The sequence below is a fragment of the Palaemon carinicauda genome, chromosome 13 (genome assembly GCF_036898095.1).
Source record: "Palaemon carinicauda isolate YSFRI2023 chromosome 13, ASM3689809v2, whole genome shotgun sequence".
Classification (NCBI taxonomy): domain Eukaryota; kingdom Metazoa; phylum Arthropoda; class Malacostraca; order Decapoda; family Palaemonidae; genus Palaemon; species Palaemon carinicauda.
Genome location: NC_090737.1, coordinates 23,192,545 through 23,205,044, shown reverse-complemented (window position 1 = coordinate 23,205,044; position 12,500 = coordinate 23,192,545). Strand labels below are relative to the sequence as shown.

The following is a 12,500-nucleotide window of genomic DNA, read 5'->3' as shown; positions in this document are numbered from 1 at the left end:
CATACGGGAGAAGAAAAAATAAGTCGCAATAATTTAATAACACAAAAATTGTAATTATAATTTGTATATTATAAGAAAAAAGGTTCTAGATTTCAGCTATGGAATTAGATTATTATTATTATTATTATTATTATTATTATATTATTTAGCATGTATGAATAATAATGATGAATATCATAATAATTCTCTTGTATAAGACGCAGTATTTATCCTAAATATATTTTTGCGTGTAGACACGTAGCGTTATCTCCCATTTGGACTAATTTCGTCCAGTCTGTGCTAAGTCTCTCAACACTGGCCCCCCATACAAGTATGCAAAATTGGGGTACTTAGGGGATAGCTTCGGGAATGCACTTAACGTTCTCAAGGTTTGGGCTTGCTACGACGACCATCTCATATACAACCATAATTGGTCAATGGTATGGGCACGCTAGCAGTGGTATTATTATTATTATTATTATTATTATTATTATTATTACTTGCTAAGCTATAACCCTAGTTGGAAAAGCAGGACGCTATACAGCCCAAGGGGCCCCAACAGGGAAAATAGCCCAGTGAGGAAAGGAAACAAGGAAAAATAAAATGTTTTAAGAACAGTGACATTAAAATAAAATATTGCTTTTATAAACTATAAAAAACTTTAACAAAACAAGAGGAAGAGAAATTAGATAGAATAGTGTGTCCGAGTGTACCCTCAAGCAAGAGAACTCTAACCCAAGACAGTGGAAGACCATGGTAACAAAAGGCTATGGTACTACCCAAAACTAAAGAACAATGCTTTGATCTACAAACAAGCTTTCCCTTTTCCGGATATTGATTGTTAACGAATCTACTGTATAATAAATAGAAAAAGCAATCAGATTTCAGACCTCTGGCAATGAAATTTTTTTAACATTTTTACTTAAGTCTACGGGACCAAGCTTTCCATTTTTCACATGTTAACTATGGATTAATCTACTGTCTAATAATAACAATGATAACCAGAACTGCGATTTTGATCCGGATCAAATCCAAAATTCAATGGGTTCTTCTGGAGCAATCCGTTGTTGGAATTTTGAAAATCCGGTTAGAAGTTTTGACCTAATCCTACTCACAGATAAACAAACAGATAAGTAAATAAAAAAAAGGTAATTTTATAACCTTGACGGAGGTAAAAATAGGTTAAAAAGGAGGTTGTGACTACCGAACGATAGTAAATACTCGCAGGATGTTACTGTGTAACACCCATATTTATCTTTAAAAGTTGAATGCAACAAGAAAGATTTATCACTTGCAAACAATGATGCTATTAACCTCCAACACCACAAAAGGAGCACCAGACAAAGAGAGAGAGAGAGAGAGAGAGAGAGAGAGAGAGAGAGAACAAAGGTGACGACCGGAATTCAACACCCGTTAAGAACTCCTTTCATGATAGTTTACTGTTGTTCTACAAAGGAGCTAATGTCATTGCTAATAGAGGTAATTGAAATTTGAGAGAGAGAGAGAGAGAGAGAGAGAGAGAGAGAGTTGGCTATGTGAGGTAATTATCGAAATGTCATTACATTAATTACTTGACTTTAACATTTATTCAATATTTCTTTATATCATGAGACACACATACTCTCTCTCTCTCTCTCTCTCTCTCTCTCTCTCTCTTGAACTTCGTTCTCACGCTAGACGAAACGCCTCTAGCGAAAGCACGAAAGCTGTTAAATAACGATACCACTTCCAAATCAAGTCTGCCGGCGTTCCTCATTTATTGGAAAAATAAATTGACACCAGAAACTTCTGCTTTTCCATTCCACCGTGTTCCTGGAAGTACTGGAACCGGCATTAGATGCTATCTGTCCGATCCCACGCTATTCCATCTAGACCAAAGTTCCAGCCGAGATATTCGTGGCTCTAACATACTGTAGTAAATTGGTTTCTCTCATTGCATATTAACCATCGCTGACCATCTAGTGCACGAACAGAAAAGAAGTATTGTACGAGTCAAAATTTTTCTGATATACGTCTTTTTATAGTTTATATGTGAAATATCTGTTTTGATGGTACTGTTTTAAAGTATTTTATTTTATATTCATTATTTCTTATATCGTTTATTTATTTCCTTATTTCCTTTCCTTGCTGGGATATTTTTCCCTGTTGGAGCCCTTGGGCTTATAGCATCTTGCTTTTATAACTCGGGTTGTAACTTAGCTAGTAATAATAATAATAATAATAATAATAATAATAATAATAATATTGAGGGCAAGGTGCGAGAAACCACCAGGCCCATCAGTACCCCCAATTCTATTTATGTCTGACACCATTTGTTCACTTCCGAGGATAAATCTGACATCAATTTAATTAATAGATGTTAAAATATATTTTAAAATCTGCATTGGAGGAGCTCGACGAGATGACTCTCCACACCTCGAGTCGAACTAATCTATAGGTAATTTACTCTCTCTCTCTCTCTCTCTCTCTCTCTCTCTCTGAAACTCAGGAATATGTGTAAGTTTTGAAGTTCTGCCATTGTGATAAACAACTGCTATTTTCTATCCGAGTTGGTTTTGGTGTAGATATAATTTATGTTTTCATAATATACTAACACTATTACATTTTATATGTAGGATCAGGCTTATTCGAATATATATATATATATATATGTGTGTGTGTGTGTGTGTATGTATGTATGTATGTATATATATATACATATGTATACACATATATATATTATATACATATATATATACATATATATGTGTTTGCATATATATATATATATATGTGTGTGTGTGTGTGTGTGTATTTATAATATTCATATGGAAATATGTAAGAATAAATGGACAACAAACCTAGCATATGCATGTAAATAAATGTGGAGAGAAAGTATAATGTCTTGTGGAAATGGACCTAGTTACCTAAGGAGTAATCCAGAGGGAAATTCCTTGGGTAAAAGAGAGAGAGAGAGAGGAGAGAGAGAGAGAGAGAGAGAAGAGGCCACAGCAAATTAAGGATAGAGAATTTTCTCTGGCCGGTGAGAAGCGACAGACAGGAGACGCGTTGGAGGGAACCACAACATAGCCTGGTTGTGGCTGGGATGGAACCATAAAAAAGATAAAAATACCAGAAATCAAATTCATCCAGTTTCCACCTCCCCCTTCTCTCTCTCTCTCTCTCTCTCTCTCTCTCTCTCTCTGATTGTTCCAAATTTCCTGAGTTTTCAGATTAATGAAAATAGCCAAAAAAAGTTGAACGTAAAACCGAACATGATTATAGCAGCTCTCCCTCTCTCTCTCTCTCTCTCTCTCTCTCTCTCTCTGAAACAAATATCTAACCCAATTACCCTGTCCCTCCCCACTCTCTCAGTTTGCAAGTCCATGGCTTTCCCAAATAGTAGGACTCCATCCCCCCCCCCCCCCCCCCCGAGGCCAGTTCCCCTAGGCCAGTTCCTATAGCCATTACCGCAACAGGAAACAGCAATTTTATAGAAAGTACTCTAATGCGTTCTAACTGACGTCATAATTAGGGAAACTTAACATTATGTGTTTTCTTTTAGCACTCCTGGCGTTTTCAAATGCAAATTGAGTAAACAAAGCTGCGTTTTACAATTTATGTAAAGGGTTTGTTGTTACGTATTGCTCATAATGAAATTTGACGAATTGTATTTCTTGTAAGAATAGTAGTTTAGTATAGTATTGTTATGCGATCAGCGGTTTTTATTCAACTATTTGCGAATTTATTTGATATCATTTAGTTATCAGTCATCAATAGGAGACTGCACAACCCTACTCTCTCTCTCTCTCTCTCTCTCTCTCTCTCTCTGTATATATATATATATATATATATATTAGTAGGCTGATAGATAAATATTAAGTATGTAAAATTCTCTTGATTTCTTCACACTTTCTGCAAACACTTATCTCTCTAAGCCATGCATCCAGATGCGAGATAAATGAAACACGCAGTTTCCCTCCATGATGGGACTCGATACCGAACATGGTCGTGCTGATAAGAAATAGCTATTAAAGCTTCTTCAATCTCACCCATTTAGTTTACTTGTACATCAAGCAGGACTCATATATATCATGCTATAGTAGATTCCTTCTCGCCGTCTCCTTTTGGTGATGTAATGGTTATGAGGTTATAGATTAAAATAAAGCTATACCAGAATTACTAGTCATTATCATACTACATATATATATATATATATATATGTGTGTGTGTATATATATATGTATATGTGTATATATATATATGTATATGTGTATATATATATGTATATATATATATATATATATATTCAAATTCAATATACGTACATCATCATCTCCTCCTCTTACGCCTATTGAAGCAAAGGGCCTCCATTAGATTTCGTTAGTCGTCTCTATCTTGAGATTTTAAATCAATACTTCTCCATTCACCATCTCGTACTTCACGTTTTCATAGTCCTCAGCCATGTAGGCCTGGGGCTTCCAACTCTTCTAGTGCCTTATGGAGCACACATATATATCCCTCTCTCTGAGTGGGGGATGCCTTAACGTTGTGAAAGGGCTTCTGTATTGTCATGATTATTAAACCTGACCTACAGTTGTCAGGGCTAGACATACTAGCTGCGGGCGATCAGACGAAAATCTCCAACCATCATCAACTCGTAGTTGGCCAGCGTGGTGATAAAATCTGATCAAATCCCAGACATGAATAAGGACATCTGTGAGGCCTTTGTTATGTAGTGGACTAGAAAAAGCTGCATTTGTTGTTGTGTATATATATATATATATGTGTGTGTATATATATATATATATATGTGTGTGTGTATATATATATATATATATGTATATATATATATATATATATTACGTGTATGTGAAGTTGAACAAACTCCCTCGGCAAAACGTTCATAGAGTAAAAACTGCTTTGATTAAAATAGAATTAACAAGCCAAACACTGAAAATTATATAGGTAAAAGAAAATCATATATAAAGTTTAATTATATGACATTACTTTACAAAACACTAGATCCCAAATGATTAAGGATCTATGAAGTTTAGAAAATAAAAATATTAAAAGAGTTCCATCAAGTGCTCTCTCTTCATGAGGACATTGACCGATTTATGATGCACACTAGAGGTCGGGTCATAATTAAAGTGACCTTGCAAAGGTTAACTTTCCAAATGGGAATATTGATGTGCTCTGTGGTATAGGATTACCAAGAAGTCAGGTATTCCTTGTCGACCTGAAGTAATTACTAAGAAGTACTTATGAGGGTTGGTAACACCCTTCACCCCCCCCCCCTCCAGGCTACCGTTTTAATTAAAGATATAAAATTGTAAAACCATTCTGATTAACTATCATCAAAAGTATTGTTTACTTATTATTGACCCCAAATGCTCTCTCTCTCTCTCTCTCTCTCCTCTCTCTCTCCTCTCTCTACGAGTGGGCCTCGTTGACCTTAGCAGTAAAATATCCCCTACATCATAGAGCAAGTGTCTGGTTATATATATATATATATATATATATTTTCCGGTCACGCTCATCTCGCCTCGTCCCTCGGGAAGTCGGGAGAGAGAGAGTAGTCATACCTTGGTGAGGGGGCTTCCTGTGCGTACTTATTTATCTAATCTATTCAGTCGTCATTTTTGACGGGTCGCTTACACTAGCAAGTATATAGTTGTTGATCGACTCTTGTAGGCCACAGCTAAGATTGAGGAAAAATGTGAACAGCGTGAATATCTCTCTCTCTCTCTCTCTCTCTCTCTCTCTCTCTCATGTTATACAATAATAATCTATCTTTAAAATTCAACAAGTATATTCTACATAAGCAGTTCGAGTCAATGAAATTCATTTGTAAAAGAGACAGATTTATGGCGGAGGTAGTTAACCGTAGAGTTGCAATTGCTATTGTGCATAAGCCTGCTTTATCTAAAAGAGCCCATAACATACAGTAGGCTTTCAAAAACGGGTCAGGGTGCTGCAGCATTTGGTGTTCTTGGAGTGCCAGACTCCTGTACATGCTTATGTCGGCTTGTGAAAGATTTTTATTATTATTATTATTATTATTATTATTATTATTGTTATTATTATTATTATTATTATTATTATTATTATTATTATTATTATTATTATTATTATTATTGATACAGAAGATTTACTATGAATTTTTTTGTCATGATGTATGAGTTGAATTATTTTTTTCCCCCTTTTTAGTTGATATATACTCACAGTATATATATATATATATATATACATGACTCTGAGTTAACTGTAATAGGGAATAGTTTGGAAAGTTGAGTATTAGAGAGTAATGTAGTGTTGTTTAGCCATAATTTTATATATGTAAAGGTACGTTTTCCTTGTTATGGTCCTTGAATTAGCATATTTCAATAATTTATTGTTTGATTTTTACTTTTTACTTCCTAGTATTCTTGGTCTCCGGCGTAGTAAATTTTATGCTGAAGTATCCTTGTGCATTTTGCAGAATGGGACAGTTGGAGAGACCTGTGTGTCGCGCAAATTTCTTATATCTTCTAATGGAGGAATTGGTTATAAATTTTAAAAGCTTACGCAGTACTGGGTCATAACCAACCCATATATTTTCATTGGTAATCTTTCTTTAACTAAATGCATATCATTTACATTTGGAATGAACAAAGAAACCAATTTATCTTTTGCGGCATCCCAACGAAAGACGTAATAGCTGCTGGGCATGCGCAGTTAGGGCGTCAATCCGTGTTACTGTGTCAGTGGTCGGAAGCTTCTCTCTCTCTCTCTCTCTCTCTCTCTCTCTCCTCTCTCAATGTCAAATCACCGCTCATGGTATCTTTATGATCATGTTTCCTGAAACGGATTCAGAATTATCGCTGAGTTTCATCTCACGTTTCCTGAAACAGATTCAAAAGCATCTTTGAGTTTGCGTCTCATGTTTCCTGAAACAGATTTAGAAGCATCTTTAAGTTTCGTCTCACATTTCATGAAACGGCTTCAGAAGCACCTTTGAGTTTCGTCTCACGTGTCCTGAAACAGATTCAGAAGCATCTCTGAGTTTCATTTCACGTTTCCTGAAACGGACCCAGAAGCCTCTTTGAGTTTCCTCTCACGTTTCCTGAAACAGATTCAGAAGCATCTTCAGTTTCCGCCTCCACAGTCTCGTGGTCTCAGCCTATTTCTTTTTCTTGTTTTAATTCCCCTTCTGTTGGTTATTACACTTTTATGTCTTCTTTGTTTTCCTTTCATTGTACGTCATTACCTTTTAATTTATAATGATTATTATTGATATTTTTCCTTTTAGGGAAACTAGCCCGGTGAGGAAAGGAAATAGGGAAATAAGTAAACTATATTTGAAAAGGAATGAATAAATATAAAATATTTTAATGGCGTTAAAATATTATATCTCATATATAAACTATGAAGAGAGGCTTATGTCAAACTGTTCAATATAAAAACATTTGCTGCAAATTTGAACTTCTGAACTTCACAGATTCAATTACTGATTTCCTTTGACATTTATCTTTTTCTTTCTGTATGTCTGTGTCTGGTATTACTTGTAATATTGATGGGTCACTACTCTTTATTTCTGTCATTTTATTACCATGTCAGGAAAAAAAAACCTATTCAATTCACAGAAAAAAAAAACTAAATATATAACACAAGATGATATAACTCTTATTTCAAATTAACAAAATAAAAAAAAGATATAACCAGTTTTTCCAGTTCCCCCGCCATTTCAGTCTGTTTACCAACAAAAGCTGTATAGTCATTTTTGTTTTGAGTAAAAGAAAAAAAAAGTTGAATAAACACGCGTTAAAAAAAATGGTACATAAAAAAGAATGAATGAGCAACCTTCCCTGGGGGGAGGTGCCTATTTGTAAACTTTCTCCTCTGCGGTCCCCTGCCCCTGTAACCCGGTGGACGTGGGAATGCGCTGGAGGAGCCTGGAGGAGGAGCCGAGACGAGATGGGATGGGGGAGTCCCTGGGGAACGTATGAATAGAAGGAAGGAAGGAAGGTACATAACTACTTTACCTACTTCAAGAACCTATGTATTCCTCGGGAGCGTTCTGTTCGATTATAAATTGCATTGTTCAATTTCTCTTCTTGTAACTGATGGCCTGTTGTTTTGGTTTGTCATTTTGCAAGGTATTTCTGTGAAATTTTGGCTTGTCTGTGTGCATATGATAAATACTTTTATTTATGTACATGCAGAAACTGAAATAGATGATCACCTCGACTTTAATTTTATATACATACAAACAGAAATAGAATAACAGCTCTGACTATGTTTTTCTATTTTGTCAGAGTTTACAAGGCATGTCTGTGTTGTGTATAATAAATACTTTTTTTTATAACTATACCAATAGCTCGACTCTAACTTATATACAAAGAGAAATGGATTATTAGGTCGACTTTAATTAATACATATAGAGAAATAGATTACCCATCTCTTACAGTCTGTTTTTCTATTTTGTCAGAGATTGCAAGGCATGTCTGTGTGAGCGCAAAATAAATACTTTAATCTATATACGTAAAAAAATAGAAATATATTAGCAGCTCGACTCCAATTTATATACATACTTAAACAGAAATAGATTAACAGCTCGACTGTGGAAGAGAAATGATCTATATATTCTAGAGGAAGAGATAGAAAATCAAACGGAACCAGAGAAATTGAAGGGGTCAGGCCCACATCCTATATAAGAGACCACCCATGGACTGCCTTTCCAAATTCGAAAAAGGGTTTGTGTTATGGGTTAATTGGCATTTCTTGCTCCTTTGCATACAAATAATCCAACGCAAACTACAAGGGCAATTATCCGGAGGGTTTTCGTGCAGCTCGTTCAAGAAGACCATTGAAGAGACCGTAACTGTTTTATGCTGCAGTAAGACAGGTTCTGAACGTTGCTCATGTCTTACTTTGGGCTATGCCGCGTTCCTTTCTTTCTTTTCTTGTTCTTGTAAGGATTTCCAAGTTTCGTCTGCAAAGTGTGAGGTGGTTTAAAGCCTTTGTTTTATTTATATGAATAGTATCAAGTTATGAATTTTGTATATTTTTCAGCTAAGGGATTATAGAGAATGATTTTTTATTTATTCTTCATTATTGTTTAATGGTGTGAATGTAACATTTTTTGCCCATTTACTTTAAACCCACAATGCCTGCGTATGTCTATGCTGCGAATTACTCTGCTATTGTCAGGTTAGTTTATCAAGTCACACCTGGGGATGCAGAGAGAGAGAGAGAGAGAGAGAGAGAGAGAGAGAGATTCGAATGATAAGGAGGTCTACTTTACTTGCTTTCTGAAAATTCTGTTGAATTATAGTTTTTTACATTACCCATCTCGTTACGTTTGCTATCTCATCCCTCGGTGTAAGTCTGTTTATTATCTTGAAACGGGAAACACATTGGCGATGAATTTATATTAGTCATCCCACTACATTGAAGAGGAATATATATATATATATATATATATATGTATATATATATATATATATAAATATATATATATATATATATATATAGATAGATAGATATATATATATATTGGTTATACGTGACACAAATGTTGAACTGGGGCTGTGATGACTTATATATAATAGTAACCATTGTGAACTTTTGATTTTCATTAGGAGATATTCCTTTGCAAATAAGAATGATTAGAATGAAGGGCCTTTTCCTTCATGAGGATCAATACTACATAGTATTCTTGAAGTTTTATTCCAGCTATGATAAAGTTGTGGAATAATCTTCCTAATCGGGTAGTTGAATCGGTAGAACTTCAAAAAGTTCAAAATTGCAGCAAAATGTTTTCATGTTGAACAGGCTGACATAAGTCTTCTTATAGTTTTGTATGAAATATCTTTTAATGTTATTACTGTTTTTAAAATGATTTATTGTAATTGTTCATTATTTCTCATATCATTTACTTATTTCCTTATTTCCTTTCCTCACTGGCTAATTTTCCCTGTTGGAGCCCTCTGGCTTATAGCATCCTGCTTTTCTAACTAGGGTTGCAGCTTAACTAGTAATAATAATAATAATAACAATAAGAAAATGAAAGAGGAGGCAAGGCAGGAAGAATCCCCACTATTTATGACGGGAATTTAATCTGCGAATACATAATCACCTATCACAAAAAAAAAAAAAAAAAAAAAAAAAAAAAACGTCAATGGCAATGGTTAACGCCAAATATGACATTGAAAAAAAAAGATAATGATAATCAATGCTCCCCAAACAGCGTAATGATCTGACAATTTGAGAATTTACGACTCAACTTTAGTGGAGAGTGACATTGCAGAGTAAACGGTTTTAACGCGATGCCCTCTTATCGTCCGAGTTAAAAGTTAATGGCAGAGGCAAGGAACAGTGATAATGCCCTACAGTCTGAATCATATATACATATGATCAGTACCCCAAGCCTCCGCTCTATCCAAGCTAGGACCAGGGAGGTGCAGGCAATGACTAATGATGAATCAGCTAGTAAACCTGTATGGCCACTCAAACCCCCATCTGTAGCTCACTGTAATGGTGAGGTTTCAAACACTACAACAAACTAACAAGTCTGAGCGGAGCTCTAACTCCAGTCTGACAGATTGTCAGCCAGGGACGTTTCCAATAAACTACAACACTTTTCATTATCCTGTTCTTCAATACTGCGTCAAATAGTATAGTAAGTCTGAATGTTTTCATAGTTAAATTTTGATAATTGGGGAAACAAACTTGGTTTCGTTTGTGGGAGTAACCTGTTAGGGGTGGGGGCGGGGAGATCGAGAGGGAGATAGAGAATTAGATTGCGAGATAAGCCGAAGGATGATCTGGAGAGAAGTGGTTTTAGTGGAAGAAGATGCCTTTGATAGAAGCCATTGGAGAGGGGCGCATCAGGCAAACCGACCCCTTAATGTAAGGATAACGGTTGGAAAAGAAGGTTTGGTGTGGGGGGGGGGGGGGTGGAAGTGGGAAGGGGCGTATTTCGACATGTTTTTTTTTTTTAACATATACATATCTGTGATGTATTTTTATTCTGATAAATATATTTTATACAAAACACATATGGAATCTGATGAGCAACATAAGGATAAAGTGAAACTAATAATGAGAATTTACTAATATGTTTTTTTTTATGAAGTTTCGTTCTAATTTGTTCAAAATATAATTTTATAAAGAATGATAAAAGAAATAATTACAATTAAAAATTTATCGAATATTAATGTAAGTATTGCCCGAATTTAAGTATATCGTGTTTTTAAGAATATTTTGTCCTAATTTGTTCAAATCATTATTTTATGATAATGAAATGTAATGAATAATAAAAGCAGTGATCACAATGACAATTTATAGAATATTAATGTATTACATAAATTATGTACGCAATTAATTATGTGTATAATCAATTTTCCATTTAAAGATTTACTTTAGATTTACTTCCAAATTAGCATCGTATGTCATAAGAATTTCCTCTTTGCTTAGTCACTGGTTTTAATTGCCTTATATGATATTGAAATTATATTGAAGATTATTTTATGAGATATTCAATAGTTTTTTAACTTATTTTTTGACATATTGTCAGAGATTCAGAGATATCTGTGTTAGTTTTGGTTTTGTTTTATCAACACACACACACGCACACACACACACACACACATATATATATATATATATACCTACACACAAATATAGGCTATATATGTGGGTACACCACACATAAATTATATATATATATATATATACCTACACACAAATATAGGCTATATATGTGGGTACACCACACAAATTATATATATATATATATATATGTGTGTGTGTGTGTGTGTGTGTATAATAAAAATGCTATTTTCAGTTAAAATATTGGCAGCCAAATGCAATGTTTGCAGAGTACTTTTCCTCTTTTTAACTGGGTTAAAACTTTCCTCTCTAATGAAACCCCGACAATTCTTGCTTTTCAGTACATATTTACCCATTGTTGTGAAGTCACAATAAGGCGTTTATTACTGGCATTAAGATTCCCATCAGTCACTTGGCATAAGATTACAAGCCTTCCAGAAATACACAACTCAGAGTTCCTGTCAATTCCTCAAGAGAGTTTTGGGTAGGGCGGGAAGGCAGCCATTCCTGACCCGGATCTTCTCTCTCTCTCTCTCTCTCTCTCTCTCTCCTATGTTCTACGGCAACTTTCTCTTTTTCCTCCCTCAACGGACAATGGATCCTCCTTTTTAACCTTGAGGAGTTCATCTTCTTTTCTTCTTCTTCTTCTATTATTGTTAGACCGCGATTATGTTGGGAGTTCGATATTAGCAACAACAGAACTGTGCCATGTTGGTACTTTTTCCGGTCAAATGTTGGTTCTGTTTTCAAACATGATCTGAAATATTAAGTTCTTGCATTTGGTAAGTTCACTCAAATTATATTCTAGATAGCATAAGCCCGTCACAATTCGACTGCCACCGTGGTGGTTAACGGAACTTCCCTAACATATTCTCTCTCATGAGAAAATCTTTTTCCTAACATAAATAATTGGATATAAATACTATCCCCCCCAAGCAAGATCA

The 12,500-nt window shown here is 34.8% G+C and overlaps 1 protein-coding gene across 1 annotated transcript in view; it reads left to right on the top strand.

Annotated features, from left to right (window-relative positions):
- Window positions 1–12,500, top strand: part of LOC137652216 (uncharacterized) — a 23,476-nt gene that overhangs the window by 6,194 nt on the left and 4,782 nt on the right. The window lies entirely within an intron of this gene.